Source organism: Mobula birostris, chromosome 4 (assembly GCF_030028105.1).
Source record: "Mobula birostris isolate sMobBir1 chromosome 4, sMobBir1.hap1, whole genome shotgun sequence".
NCBI classification, from domain to species: Eukaryota; Metazoa; Chordata; class Chondrichthyes; order Myliobatiformes; family Myliobatidae; genus Mobula; species Mobula birostris.
This window is the reverse complement of record NC_092373.1, coordinates 19,596,428-19,612,487: the sequence shown is the minus strand read 5'-3', so window position 1 is coordinate 19,612,487 and position 16,060 is coordinate 19,596,428. Positions and strand designations below refer to the sequence as shown.

The 16,060-nt window shown below is 44.3% G+C and overlaps 1 long non-coding RNA gene across 1 annotated transcript in view; it reads left to right on the top strand.

Moving 5' to 3' along the window:
- Positions 1 to 7,790, top strand: part of LOC140195858 (uncharacterized) — a 69,405-nt gene extending 61,615 nt beyond the window's left edge. The window contains exon 4 of the long non-coding RNA XR_011885556.1: positions 7,653 to 7,790. This is a non-coding gene — a long non-coding RNA (uncharacterized lncRNA). The remainder of the gene's footprint in view (positions 1 to 7,652) is intronic.
- Positions 7,791 to 16,060: the final 8,270 nt, after the last annotated feature.

The window sequence follows — 16,060 nt, the reverse complement described above, 5'->3', positions numbered from 1 at the left end:
ATCTGCAGCTTAATGTGAAAAAGCCTAAGGAGCTGGTGATAGACCTGAGGAGAGCTAAGGTACCAGTGACCCCTGTTTCCATCCAGGGGTTCAGTGTGGACATGGTGGAAGATTACACATACCTGGGGATACGAATTGACAATAAACTGGACTGGTCAAAGAACACTAAGGCTGTCTACAAGAAGACTCAGAGCCGTCTCTATTTCCTGAGGAGACTGAGATCCTTTAACATCCGCTGGACGATGCTGAGGATGTTCTACGAGTCTGTGGTGGCCAGTGCGATCATGTTTGCTGTTGTGTGCTGGGGCAGCATGCTGAGGGTAGCAGACACCAACAGAATCAACAAACTCATTCGTAAGGCCAGTGATGTTGTGGGGATGGAACTGGACTCTCTGACGGTGGTGTCTGAAAAGAGGATGCTGTCCAAGTTGCATGCCATCTTGGTCAATGTCTCCCATCCACTACATAATGTACTGGTTGGGCACAGGAGTACATTCAGCCAGAGACTCATTCCACCGAGATGCAACACAGAGCGTCATAGGAAGTCATTCCTGCCTGTGGCCATCAAACTTTACAACTCCTCCCTTGGAGGGTCAGACACCCTGAGCCAATAGGCTGGTCCTGGACTTATTTCCTGGCATAAATTTACATATTACTATTTAATAATTTATGGTTTTATTACTATTTATTTATGGAGCAACTGTAACGAAAAGCAATTTCCCCCGGGATCAATAAAGTATGACTATGGCTATGACTATGACTAAGAGCACCTCTGAATGCACGGCGGCACGTCGAACCTTGAAGTGGATGGGCAGCAGAAGACCACGAACGTACACTCTGTGCCCACTTCAATAGTGTAAGCTGTGGAAGGAGCAGCCTACCTGACTCATCTCCCACCCACCTCGTCATCTCCCTCATATGTCCTGTCTGTGCAGAGGCTTGTGGTTCCTATACAGGTATTAATAGCCACCTTGGAGCTCATCAGACATTGGGAGTGGAAGTAGGTCGTCCCCAATCCTGAGAACGTAGAACAGTACAGCACAGGATTAGACCTTCTGGTCCACGATGTGTACACAAAGAACAAAGCTGAACTAAACTAAACCCATCTGCAGGCGTCTATATCCCGCCATTCTCTGCGTATTCATGTTCATGTCTAATGGTAGCATAACAGTTACTACCTGGCTTTACAAATCCATCTCTCACCATTCGGGGTTCAATTCCAGCCACTGTCTATGAGTTTATGCATTCTCCCTGTGGCTGGGTGAGTTTCCTCTGGGTGCTCCAGTTCCCTCCCACATTCCAAAGACCTACATTTAGGGTTTGAGTTGTGAGCATGCTATGTTGGCACCAGAAGTTGCCCCCAGTATGACCTTCAATGATTTGTCGACACATTCGATGCATTTCATGTGTTTTGATGTACGTGTGACAAGTAAAGTCAGTCTCTCCCTCCCTCTCTCTCTCTCTCCCCGCTCCTTTCTCTCTCTCCCCCCCCCCACACTGTTTCTGGCAGTCTATTCCGCACCCCTACCACTTTCTATGTCAAATAACTAATCCCACACTTATCAGAATCAGGTTTGTTGAAATGCTGTACATTGTGAAATTTGCTGTTTTATGGCAGTGATAAAGTCTTTCTGACGTTGAGTGCAAGGTTGTTTGTTGTGACACCACTCAACCAGCCAATCTGTCTCACTCCTGTCTGCCTCCTCGTCACCATCTGAAATTCTGCCAACGGTAGTTGTGTCATCGGCAAATTTATAGCTGTGTCTAGCCACACAGTTGTGGATATAGAGAGAGTAGAGCAGTGAGCTAAGCATGCATCATTGTGATGTGCCTGCGTCGATTGTCAACGAGGGTGAGATGTTATTTCAATCCGAACTGACTGTGGGTCTCCAGGTGAGGAACTCAAGGGTCCAGTTGCAGAGGGAGGTACAGAGGCCCAGGTCTTATCTCCTTCAAGCTTGCCTCCTCTCAACTTAGATGCATGTCCTCTAGTACATGACATTTCTACCCTAGAAAAGAATTTCCTCTACTTTTTCTATGCCCCTCATAAAATGTTGATAAGAGAAGCAGATTCAGAATCAGGTTTATTAGCACTGATATGTGTTCTAAAAATTTGTTGTTTTGTGGCAGCAATACAGTGCAATCCATTAAAAAAAATAGAACACAGAACATAGAAATTTACAGCACATTACCGGCCCTTTGGCCCACAATGTTGTGCCAACCATGTAACCTACTCTACAGACTGCCTACAATTTCCCAAGCACATAGTCCTCTATTTTTCTGAGCTACCTACCTAAGAGGCTTTTAAAAGACCCTATTTTATCTGCTTCCACTACCACCACCGGCAGTGCATTCCACGCACCCACTGCTCTCTGTGTGAAAAACTTACCCCTGACATCTCCTCTGTACCTATTTCCAGGCACCTTAAAACTATGCCCCCTCATGTTAGCCATTTCAGCCCTGGGAAAAAGCCTCTGGCTATTCGCAAGATCAATGCCCCTCATCATCTTACACTTGAAGTCCATCTGCCACTTCTCAGCCCAGTTCTGCATCCCTTCAATGTCCTGCTGTAACCTCTGACAACCCTCCACACTATCCACAACACCCCCCAACCTTTGTATCATCAGCAAACGTACTAACCCACCCTGCTATTTCCTCATCTAGCTCATTTATAAAAATTACAAAGAGAAGGGGTCCCAGAATAGATCCCTGTGGAACACCACTGGTCACCGACCTCCATGCAGAATATGACCCACCTACAACCACCCTTTGTTTTCTGTTGGCAAGCCAATTCTGGATGCACAAATCAAGGTCTCCTTGGATCCCATGCCTCCTTACTTTCTGAAGGAACTTTGCATGGGAACCTTATCAAATGCCTTACTGAAATCCATATACACTACATCCACTGCTCTTCCTTTATCAATGTTTTTTTTATATCCTCAAAGAATTTAATCAGGTTCGTAAGGCACAACCTGCCCTTGACAAAGCCATGCTGACTATCCCTAATCAGATTATGTGTCTCCAAATGCTGCCTCTCAGGATCTTCTCCAACAACTTGCCCACCACTGAAGTCAGACTCACTGGTCTATAATTTCCTGGGTTACCTCTACTCCCTTTCTTGAACAAAGGAACAACATTTGCCACCCTCCAATCCTGCAGTACTTCTCCTGTCCCTATTGATAATGCGAAGATCACCGCCAAGAGGCTCAGCAATCTCCTCCCTCGCTTCTCACCGTAGCCTGGGGTATATCTCATCTGGTCCCGGTGACTTATCTAACTTAATGCTTTTCAAAAGCTCCAACACATCCTCTTTCTTAATGTCTATATGCTCAAGTGTTTCAGTCCGCTGTAGGTCATCCCCACAATTAGAAACCATAGAAAAACTACAGCACAGAAACAGGCCTTTTGGCCCTTCTTGGCTGTGCTGAACCATTTTCTGCCTAGTCCCACTGACCTGCACACGGACCATATCCCTCCATACACCTCCCATCCATGTATCTGTCCAATTTATTCTTAAATGTTAAAAAAGAACCCACATTTACCGCCTCGTCTGGCAGCTCATTCCACACTCCCACTACTCTCTATGTAAAGAAGCCCCCCCCTAATTTTCCCTTTAAACTTTTCCCCCTTCACACTTAACCCATGTCCTCTGGTTTATTTCTCCCCTTACCTCAGTGGAAAAAGTTTGCTTGCATTCACTCTATCTATACCCATCATAATTTTATATACCTCTATCAAATCTCCCCTCATTCTTCTATGCTCCAGGGAATAAAGACCTAACCTATTCAACCTTTCTCTGTAACTGAGTTTCCCAAGTCCCGGCAACATCCATGTAAACCTTCTCTGCACTCTTTCAACCTTATTAATATCCTTCCTGTAATTTGGTGACCAAAACCCGAACACAATACTCCAGATTTGGCCTCACCAATGCCTTATACAACCTCATCATAACATTCCAGCTCTTATACTCAATACTTTGATTAATAAAGGCCAATGTACCAAAAGCTCTCTTTACGAACCTATCTACCTGAGACGCCACTTTTAGGGAATTTTGTATCTGTATTCCCAGATCCCTCTGTTCTACTGCGCTCCTCAGTGCCTTACCATTTACCCTGTATGTTCTACCTTGGTTTGTCCTTCCAAAGTGCAATACCTCACACTTGTCTGTATTAAACTCGCCAAGATCTTTTTCCCTGGTGAATACTGAAGCAAAGTATTCATTAAGTACCTCCACTGCCTCCTCTGACTCCATGCACACATTTCCAGTATCGCACCTGATTGGTCCTATTCTCACACGGCTCATCCTCTTGCTCTTCACATACTTGTAGGATACCTTGGAGTTTTCCTTAATCTTGCCCACCAAGGCCTGACAGCTGACCAGGTTCATTTCCCAATTCCAGCTCAAGCTACAGCCTCTCCTCTAGTTGGCTTATCTACATATTGCGTCAGGAAACCTTCCTGAACACACCGAACAAACTCCACTTCAACTAAACCCCTTGCTCTGAGGAGATGCCGATCAATATTTGGAAAGTTAAAATCTCCCATCACAACAACCCTATTATTATTGCACTGTTCCAGAATCTGCCTCCCTATCTGCTCCTCAATATCCCTGTTACTATTGAGGGGTCTATAAAAATCACCCAGTAGAGTTATTGCCTTTTCCCTGTTTCTGACTTCCATCCATGCTGACTCAGTAGGCATCCCTCCATGACTTCCTCCTTTTCTGCAGCCGTGACACTATCCCTAATTAGCAATGCCATGCCCCCACCTCTTTTGCCTCCCTCTCTGTTCTTTTTGAAGCATCTAAAGCCTGGCACACTCAGCAGCCATTCCTGCTCCTGAGACATCTAAGTCTCTGTAATGGCCACAATGCCACAGTTCCATGTTTAAATCTCTGTAATGGCCACAACATCACACTTCCATGTATAAATACTGTAAACTACGTAAGAAATACATATATAGTTATATCAATAGTGCAAAAAGAGAGCAAAGGTACTGAGGTAGTGTCAAGGGATTGGTTCATTGTCCACTCATAAATCTGATGACAGAAGGGTGTGTGCGTTCAGGCTCCAATATCTCCTCTCTGATAACGAAAGAACACGTCAATACTAAGGAATTAGTGTACCAGGCAAAGGTGTCCTGAAGAGTCAGTGGTTGTTTTCCTATTTTCTCTTCTCCCAAGAGTGAAATGTTTTTGGCCTATCACTGAATCTCTGAATGAGGTAGTTGGTTGACATAGTTGCCTGGTTTTCTATTGTACAGTAACTTCGGTCTCCACATGTCCCTCACCACCTTAATTCAGCAATTGCTGGGCGCATTTAAACTCAAAATAATGAAAACCATAGAAATATAGCACTTAACAAAATTACCAGATCTTGGCAGAGGCAGCATATTATTGTGTGAAATATCATTTTACAGATCATTTGTGTGGAGTTTCATCAGCATAGTAAAGTGGAATTGAGTTTTATTGTCTACTTTAGACTGCTAGCTGTGAGAGTAGTAATCAGCTTGAAAATGCAATAATAATATTTCAATCCTAATTCAATGGTATTACAGCATGAAACATTTAGAAATGAATTTTATTGTAACTCAGTGCAGCAATAACTGCTGTGCCGATGTTGAGAAAGAGAATGGTAAACTTGTATCCAGTACAGTGAGAAGAAAATCCAATAAACTGGTGATATTACAGAGTTGCTGGTGGAGATAAATATCTCTGTGTGTCAAAGATGGCACAGTATTCATATGAACACAGTCTTGCCTGGGGACTTATTTAACACTTGAATATCCAATGGTATTGTAACCGTGGCAGTTTTACAGCAATCATCCTATCCAATTATATTCTTTCCACAATCCCATGGTGGGCTGGTGTGGAGTGAGTGAGTGAGTGATTAAGATTATGAGAGGGTGCCAATCAAAATAGCAAGGTTAATATGGTATTCTGTCACCCTATTAGTCATTCTCCTCCCCCACCTTCCCTGTTACAAACTTGCTTTCTCCCTTTCTCAGTTCTGAAATGGGATCCTTAAACTGTAAAATTTGCTTTTCCTATTAGCTGAGTGTGGGCTTTAAGCTCCTGTACTTGCTCCTGGATGGTGGTAATGAGAAAAGGGTATGTCCAGGTGATGAGGGTCTTGAGGGATGGATGCCGCTATCTTGGGGCGCTGCCTTTTAAAGATGTTCTGGAAGGTGCATAGGCTTGTGACCGTGGTGGAGCTGGCACAGTCTATACCCTCTGCAGTTTTTTCTGATAACATGCATTGGAGCCTCCTAGCAGGCAGTGATGCAACCAGTCAGAATGCTCTCCGCGATACATCTATAGAAATTTGCTAGAATCTTAGGTGCATATCACAGACATCCCACCTCTCCCGGAACATTCGGGAGTCTCCGGCATATTAATAGTGGCTCCCTGATGCCCACAAATTATATACAATATCACAGAAATCAATTTTTTTGAGAGCGAGCAAGAGAAATGCAAGAGAGAGCGCGAGAGTGCGCGTGAGAGAGAGAGCGAGAGAGAAAGCAAGCGAGAGCGAAGGCAAGTGAGCGCGCGAGTGAGAAAGCGAGAGACAGCGAGCGAGAAAGCAAGCGAGAGAGAGAAAGAGAGCGAGCGGGAGAGAAAGCGAGAGCGCGCAAGCAACCATGAGAGAGAGAGAAAGCACAAGTGAGAGCGCGCCATGGCAGAGTGTTCCAAAAAAAATAAAATGTACGTCACCCCAGACTACACTAAAGTGTACTCCTGCCTAATAGGGGTCAAAATAATGACAGTGTTGCTCGCTGCACTGTTTGCAACAGTGACTTTTGTATTGCCCATGGTGGGTTAAGACTGTAAAAGACATGTTGAGGTGAGTTTAACAGGTGTCATTCATTCATTAGCATAGCTAACGTTATTTAAACTAGCTGGCCAGCTGCTAAGGAGCTGCTCTATTGCAGACATCCCACCTCTCCTGGAAGTCTCCCGCAAATTGATGGAGCTACCTCCCTGAAATGAGTTTTTGCAGGGTGGGATGTCTGATATCAAATCTCCTCAAATTCCTAATGAAGTAGAGCCAGGGTGTTGGGATCCTGGATGAGAGCCAATTTCACTTGTCCTCCATGACACTGAGGCTATGAAAAACTGCCCCGGCTGCTGTGCTCTGTGCCCACTAATATGATAACTGAGAAGCGAGGCTTTGGGTCTACTCTGGGCTGCTCCAGTGTTCGGATCTGATGACCCAATTTTGGCTTGGAATGCTGTCGTCACTTCAATTGTTTGCGTGATTTGTATTTTTTTTTCTTTCTCTTGCACGTTGAGTGTTGGTCTTTTATTTTTTTATTTTTTTTCTTTGATTTGGTTATTTTGGGCTTGTGGATTTATGGCTACCTGTGAGCAAGCAAATCTCAAGGTTGTATAATTTATACATTCTTTGATAACAAATGTACTTGAATCTTATGTTCTTATTTTTTGTGTATTACTTTATTCAATGTATGCAAAGCAAAGTTCCACAAATATCAAAAACATAAACTACACTCAGTGGCCAATTTTATTAGTACCTCATGTACCTAACAAAGTGATCACTGATTGTTATTTTGTGGTGTTCTTCTGCTGTCGCCCATCCACTTTAAGGTTCAACATGTGCGTTCAGGGATGCTCTTTTCCAAACCTTTCCTGTCAGGTTGAACAGAGGCGCAGTCAAGGCATGGTCGAAGAAACTGGAAGTGAAATCAAAGCAGAGTCAAGGCAGAGTTGTGGCGTCCCTGAGAGTGAGGAACGACCTGATGTTTGGGTGATTTAAGCACCGGGCCAGATTGAAAAGGTCAGTGTGTTGGGACAGGAGGTGATGCAAGGGCCAGTTCTGTTTGCTGTACCACGTTTACTCAGCTCTGTGCTGAACTGAGGCTGTGGTTTACTCTGGCTGGAGTGATGCCTGGCTTCACGTCTGTGGTCTCGCAATGTTTACTTGGCTTTGCAGTGAACTGAGGCTGTGGCTTATTCCAGCTGCAGTGATGCCTGACTTTGTGTCTTTCGTAAAACTTAAGTTCTGAACCAATATGCTTACTTTTGTTGTATGCATGATTTGTTTTTTTTTCTCTCTGTATGTTGGGTGTTTGACAGACTTTTTTCCAATGGATTCTTTTGAGATTTCTTTGTTCTGTGGCTGCCAGTAAGGAGACAAATCTCAAGGTTGTATAATGTATACATACTTTGATAATAAAACAACTTTGAACCAGTCTGCCCATTCTTTTCTGACCTCTGTCATTACAAGGTACTTTCACCCACAGAATTGCTGCTCACTGGATTTTTCTTTTGGTGTTTTTTTTTGCACTGCTCTCTGTAAGCTCTAGAGACGGTTACACATGAAAATCCCAAAAGATCAGCAGTTTCTGAGATATTCAAACCATGCTGTCTGGCACCAACAATCATTCGTTCCATGATCAAAGTCACTTAGATCACATTTCTTCCTTGTCTGATGTTTGGTTTGAACAACAACTGATCCTCTTGACCATGTCTGTATACTTTATGCATTGAGTTGCTGCCATGTTGGCTGATTGGCTGATTAGATATCTGCATTATCAAGCAGGTATAGAGGTGCACCTAATACAGTGGCCACAGAGTGTATTTTCAAACAACAAATAACTCAACAGTATTTGGCCTCAGTCTACTCGCTGTTAAGACATTGGGTCAAACGGTTCCAAGGTTTATTTATTATCAAAATATACAACTCTGAAATTCTTCTTCTCCAGATTGCCACAAAACCAAGAAAGAAAAGAACACCAGCATGATCAGCAACCCCCAAATTTCTCCTCCCTGAACAAAAAACAAACAAAAATGGAACAGACACATTGACTCCCAAATCCCCCTCCCCCCACGCACAAAAAAGTGAGAAAGATCGGGTGAAAAGCACAGAATATAAAAAAAATACAAGTCTGAAAAAAGTCTATAGTCCAAGTCCATATCCAAAATGCAGAATATCTGGGTAACGTTCTCCGGGCACAGCAGCAGATCTTTACTTCTCTGTAGTCTCCCCTCTCCATAGCGAAGTGATCCCTCCGCCATCCAAAGGCATTCTCCCCTCTCCGTAGCGGAGCGATCCCACCAGCGATCAAAAGGTATCGTAGCATTTCTACAGGATCCAGAGATTCTTGAATGGAATAGATCATTGGTTAATTAGGAGTCTCTTGTCATGGACACAGGCCCTTCACCCCAAATGTGCCAACCTGACCAAAATTCAAAGTTCAAAGTACGTTTATTATCAAAATATATATACATTATATGACTGAAGTTTGACTCTACAGGCAGCCACACAACAAACCCAATAGAACCCTTTAAAAACTAGACAGCCAAACACCCAGTGTCCAGAGAGAGAGAGAATAAAACAAATCATACAAGTAATAAAATCAAGCAAACAGCACTCAGAACTGAAGTTCACAAAGCCAGCCATCACTGCAGCTGATCCAGAAGCCCACCAGTTGCAGGCCACAGCCTCAGTCCAGCGCAGAGACGAGCAAACCCCACAGAGCAGTGAGCTGATCCGCACCATTCCTCCCTGACCATTTCAATCTGGCCCGGCACTTAAATCGTGCAAACCTGGGGTCGTTCCTTGCTCACAGCCACTTCGCCGCGCCCTCAAGCTCGGGCTCCACCACTTCTGTTCAGCCAGTGCTCGACCTTTCCAATTTGACTCGGCTCTTAAATCGATCAAACCTCGGACCTTTCCTTAACTTCGCCTCACCTAGGCTCCGCCACATTGAATTGCCTCCAAGTCCACTCCGGCAACTCCAGCAGGGACATGCTGTAACCATCCTGTTTCCCTGAGACCCCAGCCCACTCCACAAAAATGCCAGGTTGTCCAGGCGGTTCAGTTCAGCTTCGACGGGAAGGCTGCAGACCACTGTTTGCAGCAATCATTTACCAGAAAAAGTGTGAATAGCAGTGGCTTTATTTGTTTCACTGGCCAGCAGCAAGTAGCCGCTGAACCTCAGTAGCACCATCGTAAACCGGAAATTTCCATCTATCCCAGTCTCATTTCAACTGTTGACAAAATGTTGGCCGATCATCAGGTTACTTTCCCTTCTCCCCTTTGAAAAGTGCATATGGGGCTTTTTACATGCTTTGGAATGAGCAGAAAGAGCTTTGGTTTAATGTCATATTTGAAGGAACACTGGGAGTGCCAGCCTGGATTTGCAGTGGGACTAGGAACCCACAGCTGTCTATCTCAGAGCAGGCATTGCTACCAACCGAGCCCTGTGTGACTCCAACAATGAAGTGAATACGCTGTATTTAAGTGGAAAATCCCAAATGAGCCCTTTGCTGCTGGTGACGTATGTCCCAGTATAATTAACCTGACACATTAAGATCATATGCTGGTGCACATTAATGCTTGCTATTCACTAGGGAATGATACAGAAAACAGAGAGGGATGGAATCAGATGATAGCTCAATATTTTGCTTATTTTGTACAGACGACAGATACACACACACACACACACACACACACACACACACACACACACACACACACACACACACACACACACACACACGCTCCTTCCCCATTGTTATGTTTGATCTGAACAGCAACTGAACCTCTTGACCATGTCTGTGTGCTTTTATGCATTGAGTTGCTGCCACATGATTGCTGATTAGATACTTGCAGCAATAAGCAGGTGTACCTAGTAAAGTGGCCACTAGGTTTACGTCACGTCTGCTATATACTGAACATTCACACAAACTTTCCTCTTTACTCCTCCACTTAGAAACAAGGACAACAAGTCCTTACACCTTCCAATCCAAACTGTGAGCACATGATTCTACCACCACCACTCAAAGTGCTAACCAACAATCTTTGTTAATATATTCAGCTTACGACACAGGCTCACTCACATTCTCCCAGTCTTCAGGCAGTGAAACAATAAACACGCTATCGGTCAGTAGTCACGGCAATAAATCATGGGACACATTTATTTATAGTAACAGCAACAAAAGCTTGCATTATGCAGCACTTTAAACAAACAAGATATCCCAAAGCACCTTACCGAGAAATCAGAGTGATGGATAACAATGGAGAAAGACTAGTAGAGATAGTCAGAGAAATTGCAGAATGTTTTATATTTGCATGATAAAATAAGTGAATAATTAGAAATACAAATGCGTAAAGGGAAGACTTATTAAAATTTGGTATGGAGATCAATAATTACTTCTGTTTTTAATCATCGTGATAGGTTTATTGGAATTGATTTACAGTCACATGTACCAAGGTGAAGGGTGGTGGGGTGGAGAGATATCTCTACCAAAGGAGGTGTAAGGAGCTGCTTCCCTCTGCTAGCAGGCCACCCTTGGTCATGGTATAGAATCTACTAAGCCCCTCACTTAGGTTCATGTGAAGCCATGGGAGTAGGTGGTGGATAGCCTTATGAGCATCTGATTATGTGACCACTGACACCAGGCAGACAGTCTGAAGAGTATTGATAACGGCTGGGGTCACTGCTGAGAAGAAGGCAATGGCAAACCACTTCTGTAGGATTTGCCAAGAGCAAACTTGGCCATGGAGAGACCATGACTGCCCATGTCATACAGCATGGCACAAAACAAATGAACCAAGTTGCAGTGAAAAGCTTGGTTTGTATATTGTTCATGTGGCCAAGTGGTTAAGGCGTTCGTCTAGTGATTTGAAGGTCGCTAGTTCAAGCCTTGGCTGAGGCAGCGTGTGTGTCCTTGAGCAAGGCACTTAACCACACATTGCTCTGCGACGACACCGATGCCAAGCTGTATGGGTCCTAATGCCCTTCCCTTGGACAACCTCAGTGGTGTGGAGAGGGGAGACTTGCAGCATGGGCAACTACTGGTCTTCCATACAACCTTGCCCAGGCCTGCGCCCTGGAAATCTTCCAAGGTGCAAATCCATGGTCTCATGAGACTAACGGATGCCTATAATAATAATATTGTTTATACAGATCAAATCATTACACAGTGTATTGTACTAAGATAAGTCAGGACTATAAATGTGGAATAAAACATTAAAGTTACTGAGAAAGTTCAGTGCAAGTCCACGATAAAATGCACAATCATAACGAGATAGGTTGTGATCATAGAAGAGGTCTGTTCAAGAGTGATAACTGTGAGATAGAATTGTCCTTGAGCTCGGTGGCTTGTGCTTTCAGGTTCTTGTATTTTCTGCCCAATGGGAGAGGGTATAATAGAGAATGTAAGGTGTGGGTGGGATCTTTGATTATCAAAACGGCGAGAAGGATTGACAGAGTTCATGGAGGGGATTCTAATTTCCTTGATGTGCTGAGCTGTGTCCACAACGCTCTGCAGTGTCTTACAATCATGTGCAAAACAGTGGCCATACAAAGAGATTTCTAACATACTACACCATGATATACAGAGTGTACAAAAAGTATTCAACCCTCTTGGAAGTTTTCATGTTTTATTGTTTTACAGCATTGAATCACAGTGGATTTAATTTGCAAACACAAGAAAATCTGCAGATGCTGGAAATTCAAGCGACACCCACAAAATGCTGGTGGAAAGCAGCAGGCCAGGCAGCATCTCTAGGAAGAGGTACAGTCAACATTTCGGGCTGAGACCCTTCGTTAGGACTAACTGAAAGTGGGAGGGAGAGGGGGAGATCTGAAATGATAGGAGAAGGCAGGAGGGGGAGGGATGGAACCAAGAACTGGAAAGTTGATTGGAAAGAAGATATAAGGCTGGAGAAGGGAGAGGATCATGGGGCGGGAGGCCTAGGGAGAAAGAAAAGGGGAGGGGAGCATCAGAGGAAGATATAGTGAGAGGGACAGAGGGAGAAAAAAGAGAGAGAAAGAAAGGGGGGGGGGACCTAAATAAATAAATAAGGGATCGGTTGTGAAGGGGAGGAGGGGCATTAATGGAAGCTAGAGAAGTCAATGTTCATGCCATCAGGTTGGAGGCTACCCAGACGGAATATAAGGTGGTGTTCCTCCAACCTGAGTGTGGTTTCATCTTGACAGTAGAGGAGGCCATGGATGGGCATATCAGAACGGGAATGGGATGTGGAATTAAAATGTGTGGCCACTGGGAGATCCTGCTTTCTCTGGTGGACAGAGCGTAGGTGTTCAGTGAAACAGTCTCCCAGTCTGCGTCAGGTTTTGTTTTTTTTTAACACTAATCAACAGAAAAAGACTCTCTTATGTCAAAGTGAAAACAGATCTCTGCAAAGTGATCAGGGCTGGAAAGGAATGCAGAAGAGGCCAGATAAAAAGGTGAAGGGAGGGGCAGGACGATAGGGTAGAGGTGATAGGTGAAGCCAGGTGGGTGGGAAAGGTAACTGGCTGGAGAGAAAGGAATCTGATAGGAGAAGGGAATCACGGAGGGAGCATTCCCTGTGGAAAGTGGGGAAGGGGAGAGGTAAAGATTTGTTTGGTGCTAGGATCCCTTTGGAGATGGTGGAAGTTGTGCAGGATGATGTGTTGGTTGAGGAGGCTGAGGATCTCTTTCACTGTTAAGGCGGAGGGAAGATGGAGTGAGCACAAATGTACGGGAAATGAAGATGTGGGTGAAAGCAGCATCAATGGTGGAGGAAGTTGGGGGATAAAGAGTGAAGGAGGAAGCTGGGAGGTCAAAGGTGGAAAAGGTAATGAGCTGCAGAAGAATTAATCTGATAGGAGAGGAGAGTGGATCATTTGGAGAAAGGGATGGAGGAGGGCACAGAGGAAGGTGATAGATAGGTGAGACAAAGAGATAAAAGGCCTGATTGAGGAATAGAAGAAGAGGGAAAGGGATGGATGTGTGGTGGTAATACCCTTAAATGGAAAGGCCTACAAAAGGTAGTGGATACAGCCCAGTCGATCGTGGGTAAAGCTCCCCCCCCCCAACACCACTGAGTACACCTAAACAAAGTGCTGTCGCAGGAAAGCAGCGTCCCTCATCGGGGACTCTCACCACACAGGCCATGCTGTCTTCTCACTGCTGCCATCAGCAAGAAGTACAGGAGTCCGAGGATTAATGCTACTGTGTTCAGAATCAGAATCAGGTTTATTATCACCAGCATGTGACATGAAATTTGTTAACTTAGCAGCAGCAGTTCAATGCAATACACAAGAGAGAGAAAAAAATACATAAAATGAAACCTAATAATAAATAAACAAGTAAATCAATTATGTATATTGAATAGATTTTTTAAATGTGCAAAAACAGAAATACTGTATATTAAAATAAAAGTGAGGTAGTGTCCAAAGCTTTAATGTCCATTTAGGAATTGGATGGCAGAGGGGAAGAAGCTGTTCCTGAACCGTTGAGTGTATGCCTTCAGGCTTCTGTACCTCCTACCTGATGGTAACTGTGAGAAAAGGGCATGCCCTGGGTGCTGGAGGTCCTTAATAATAAACACTGTCTTTCTGAGACACCGGTCCCTAAAGGTGTCCTGGGTACTTTGTAGGCTAGCGCCCAAGATGGAGCTGACTAGATTTACAACTTTCTGCAGTTTCTTTTGGTCCTGTGCAGCAGCCCCCCCATACCAGACAGTGATGCAGCCTGTCAGAATGCTCTCCACGGTACAACTATAGAAGTTTTTGAGTGTATTTGTTGACATACCAAATCTCTTCAAACTCCTAATAAAGTATAGCTGCTGTCTTGCCTTCTTTATAACTACATCGACATGTTGGGACCAGGTTAGATCCTCAGAGATCTTGACACCGAGGAACCTGAAGCTGCTCACTCTCTCCACTTCTGATCCCTCTATGAGGATTGGTATGTACTCCTTCGTCTTACCCTTCTTGAAGTCCACAATCAGCTCTTCCGTCTTACTGATGTTGAGTGCCAGGTTGTTGCTGTGGCACCACTCCACTAGTTGGCATATCTTACTCCTGTATGCCCTCTCATCACCACCTGACATCAGTGGTGTGGAAGATGCTGGAGTCAATTATAAAAGATGAAATAGCGGCATATTTGGATAGCAGTGGCAGGATAGGTCTGAGTCAGCATGGATTTACAAAGGGGAAACCATGCTTGACAATCTTCTGGAATTTTTTGAGGATGTAACTATGAAAATGGAGATGGGAAAGCCAGGGGATGTAGTGTACCTGGACTTTCAGAAAGCTATTGATAAGGTCCCACATAGGAGGTTAAAGTGCAAAATTAGAGCACATGGTATTGGGGGTAGGGTACTGACATGGATAGAAAATTGGTTGGCAGACAGGAAACAAAGAGTAGGGATTAACGGGTCCTTTTCAGAATGGCAGGCAGTGACTAGTGGGGTACCGCAAGGCTCGGTGCTGGGACAGCAGCTATTTACAATATACATTAATGATTTAGATGAAGGGATTAAAAGTAACATTAGCAAATTTGCAGATGACACAAAGCTGGGTGGCAGTGTGAAATGTGAGGATGTTATGAGAATGCAGGGTGACTTGGACAAGTTGGGTGAGTGGGCAGATGCATGGCAGATGCAGTTTAATGTGGGTAAATGTGAGATTATCCACTTTGGTGGCAAGAACAGGAAGGCAGATTACTATCTGAATGGTGTCAAGTTAGGAAAAGGGGAAGTACAATGAGATCTAGGTGTCCTTGTTCATCAGTCACTGAAAGTAAGCATGCAGGTACAGCAGGCAGTGAAGAAAACTAATGGCATGTTGGCCTTCATAACAAGGGGAGTTGAGTATAGGACCAAAGAGGTCCTTCTGCAGTTGTACAGGGCCCTGGTGAGACCACACCTGGAATGTTGTGTACAGTTTTGGTCTCCAAATTTGAGGAAGGACATTCTAGCTATTGAGGGAGTGCAGCGTAGGTTCACGAGGTTAATTCCTGGGATGGCGGGACTGTCATATGTTGAAAGATTGGAGCGACTGGGGTTGTATACACTGGAATTTAGAAGGATGAGAGGGGATCTGATTGAAACTTATAAGATTATTAAGGGATTGGACACGCTAGAGGCAGGAAACATGTTCCCGATGTTGGAGGAGTCCAGAAACAGAGGCCACAGTTTATGAATAAGGGGTGGACAATTTAGAATGGAGTTGAGGAAAAACTTTTTCACACAGGAGGTTGTGGTTCTGTGGAATGCTCTGCCTCAGAAGGCAGTGGAGGCGAATTCTCTGGATTCTTTTA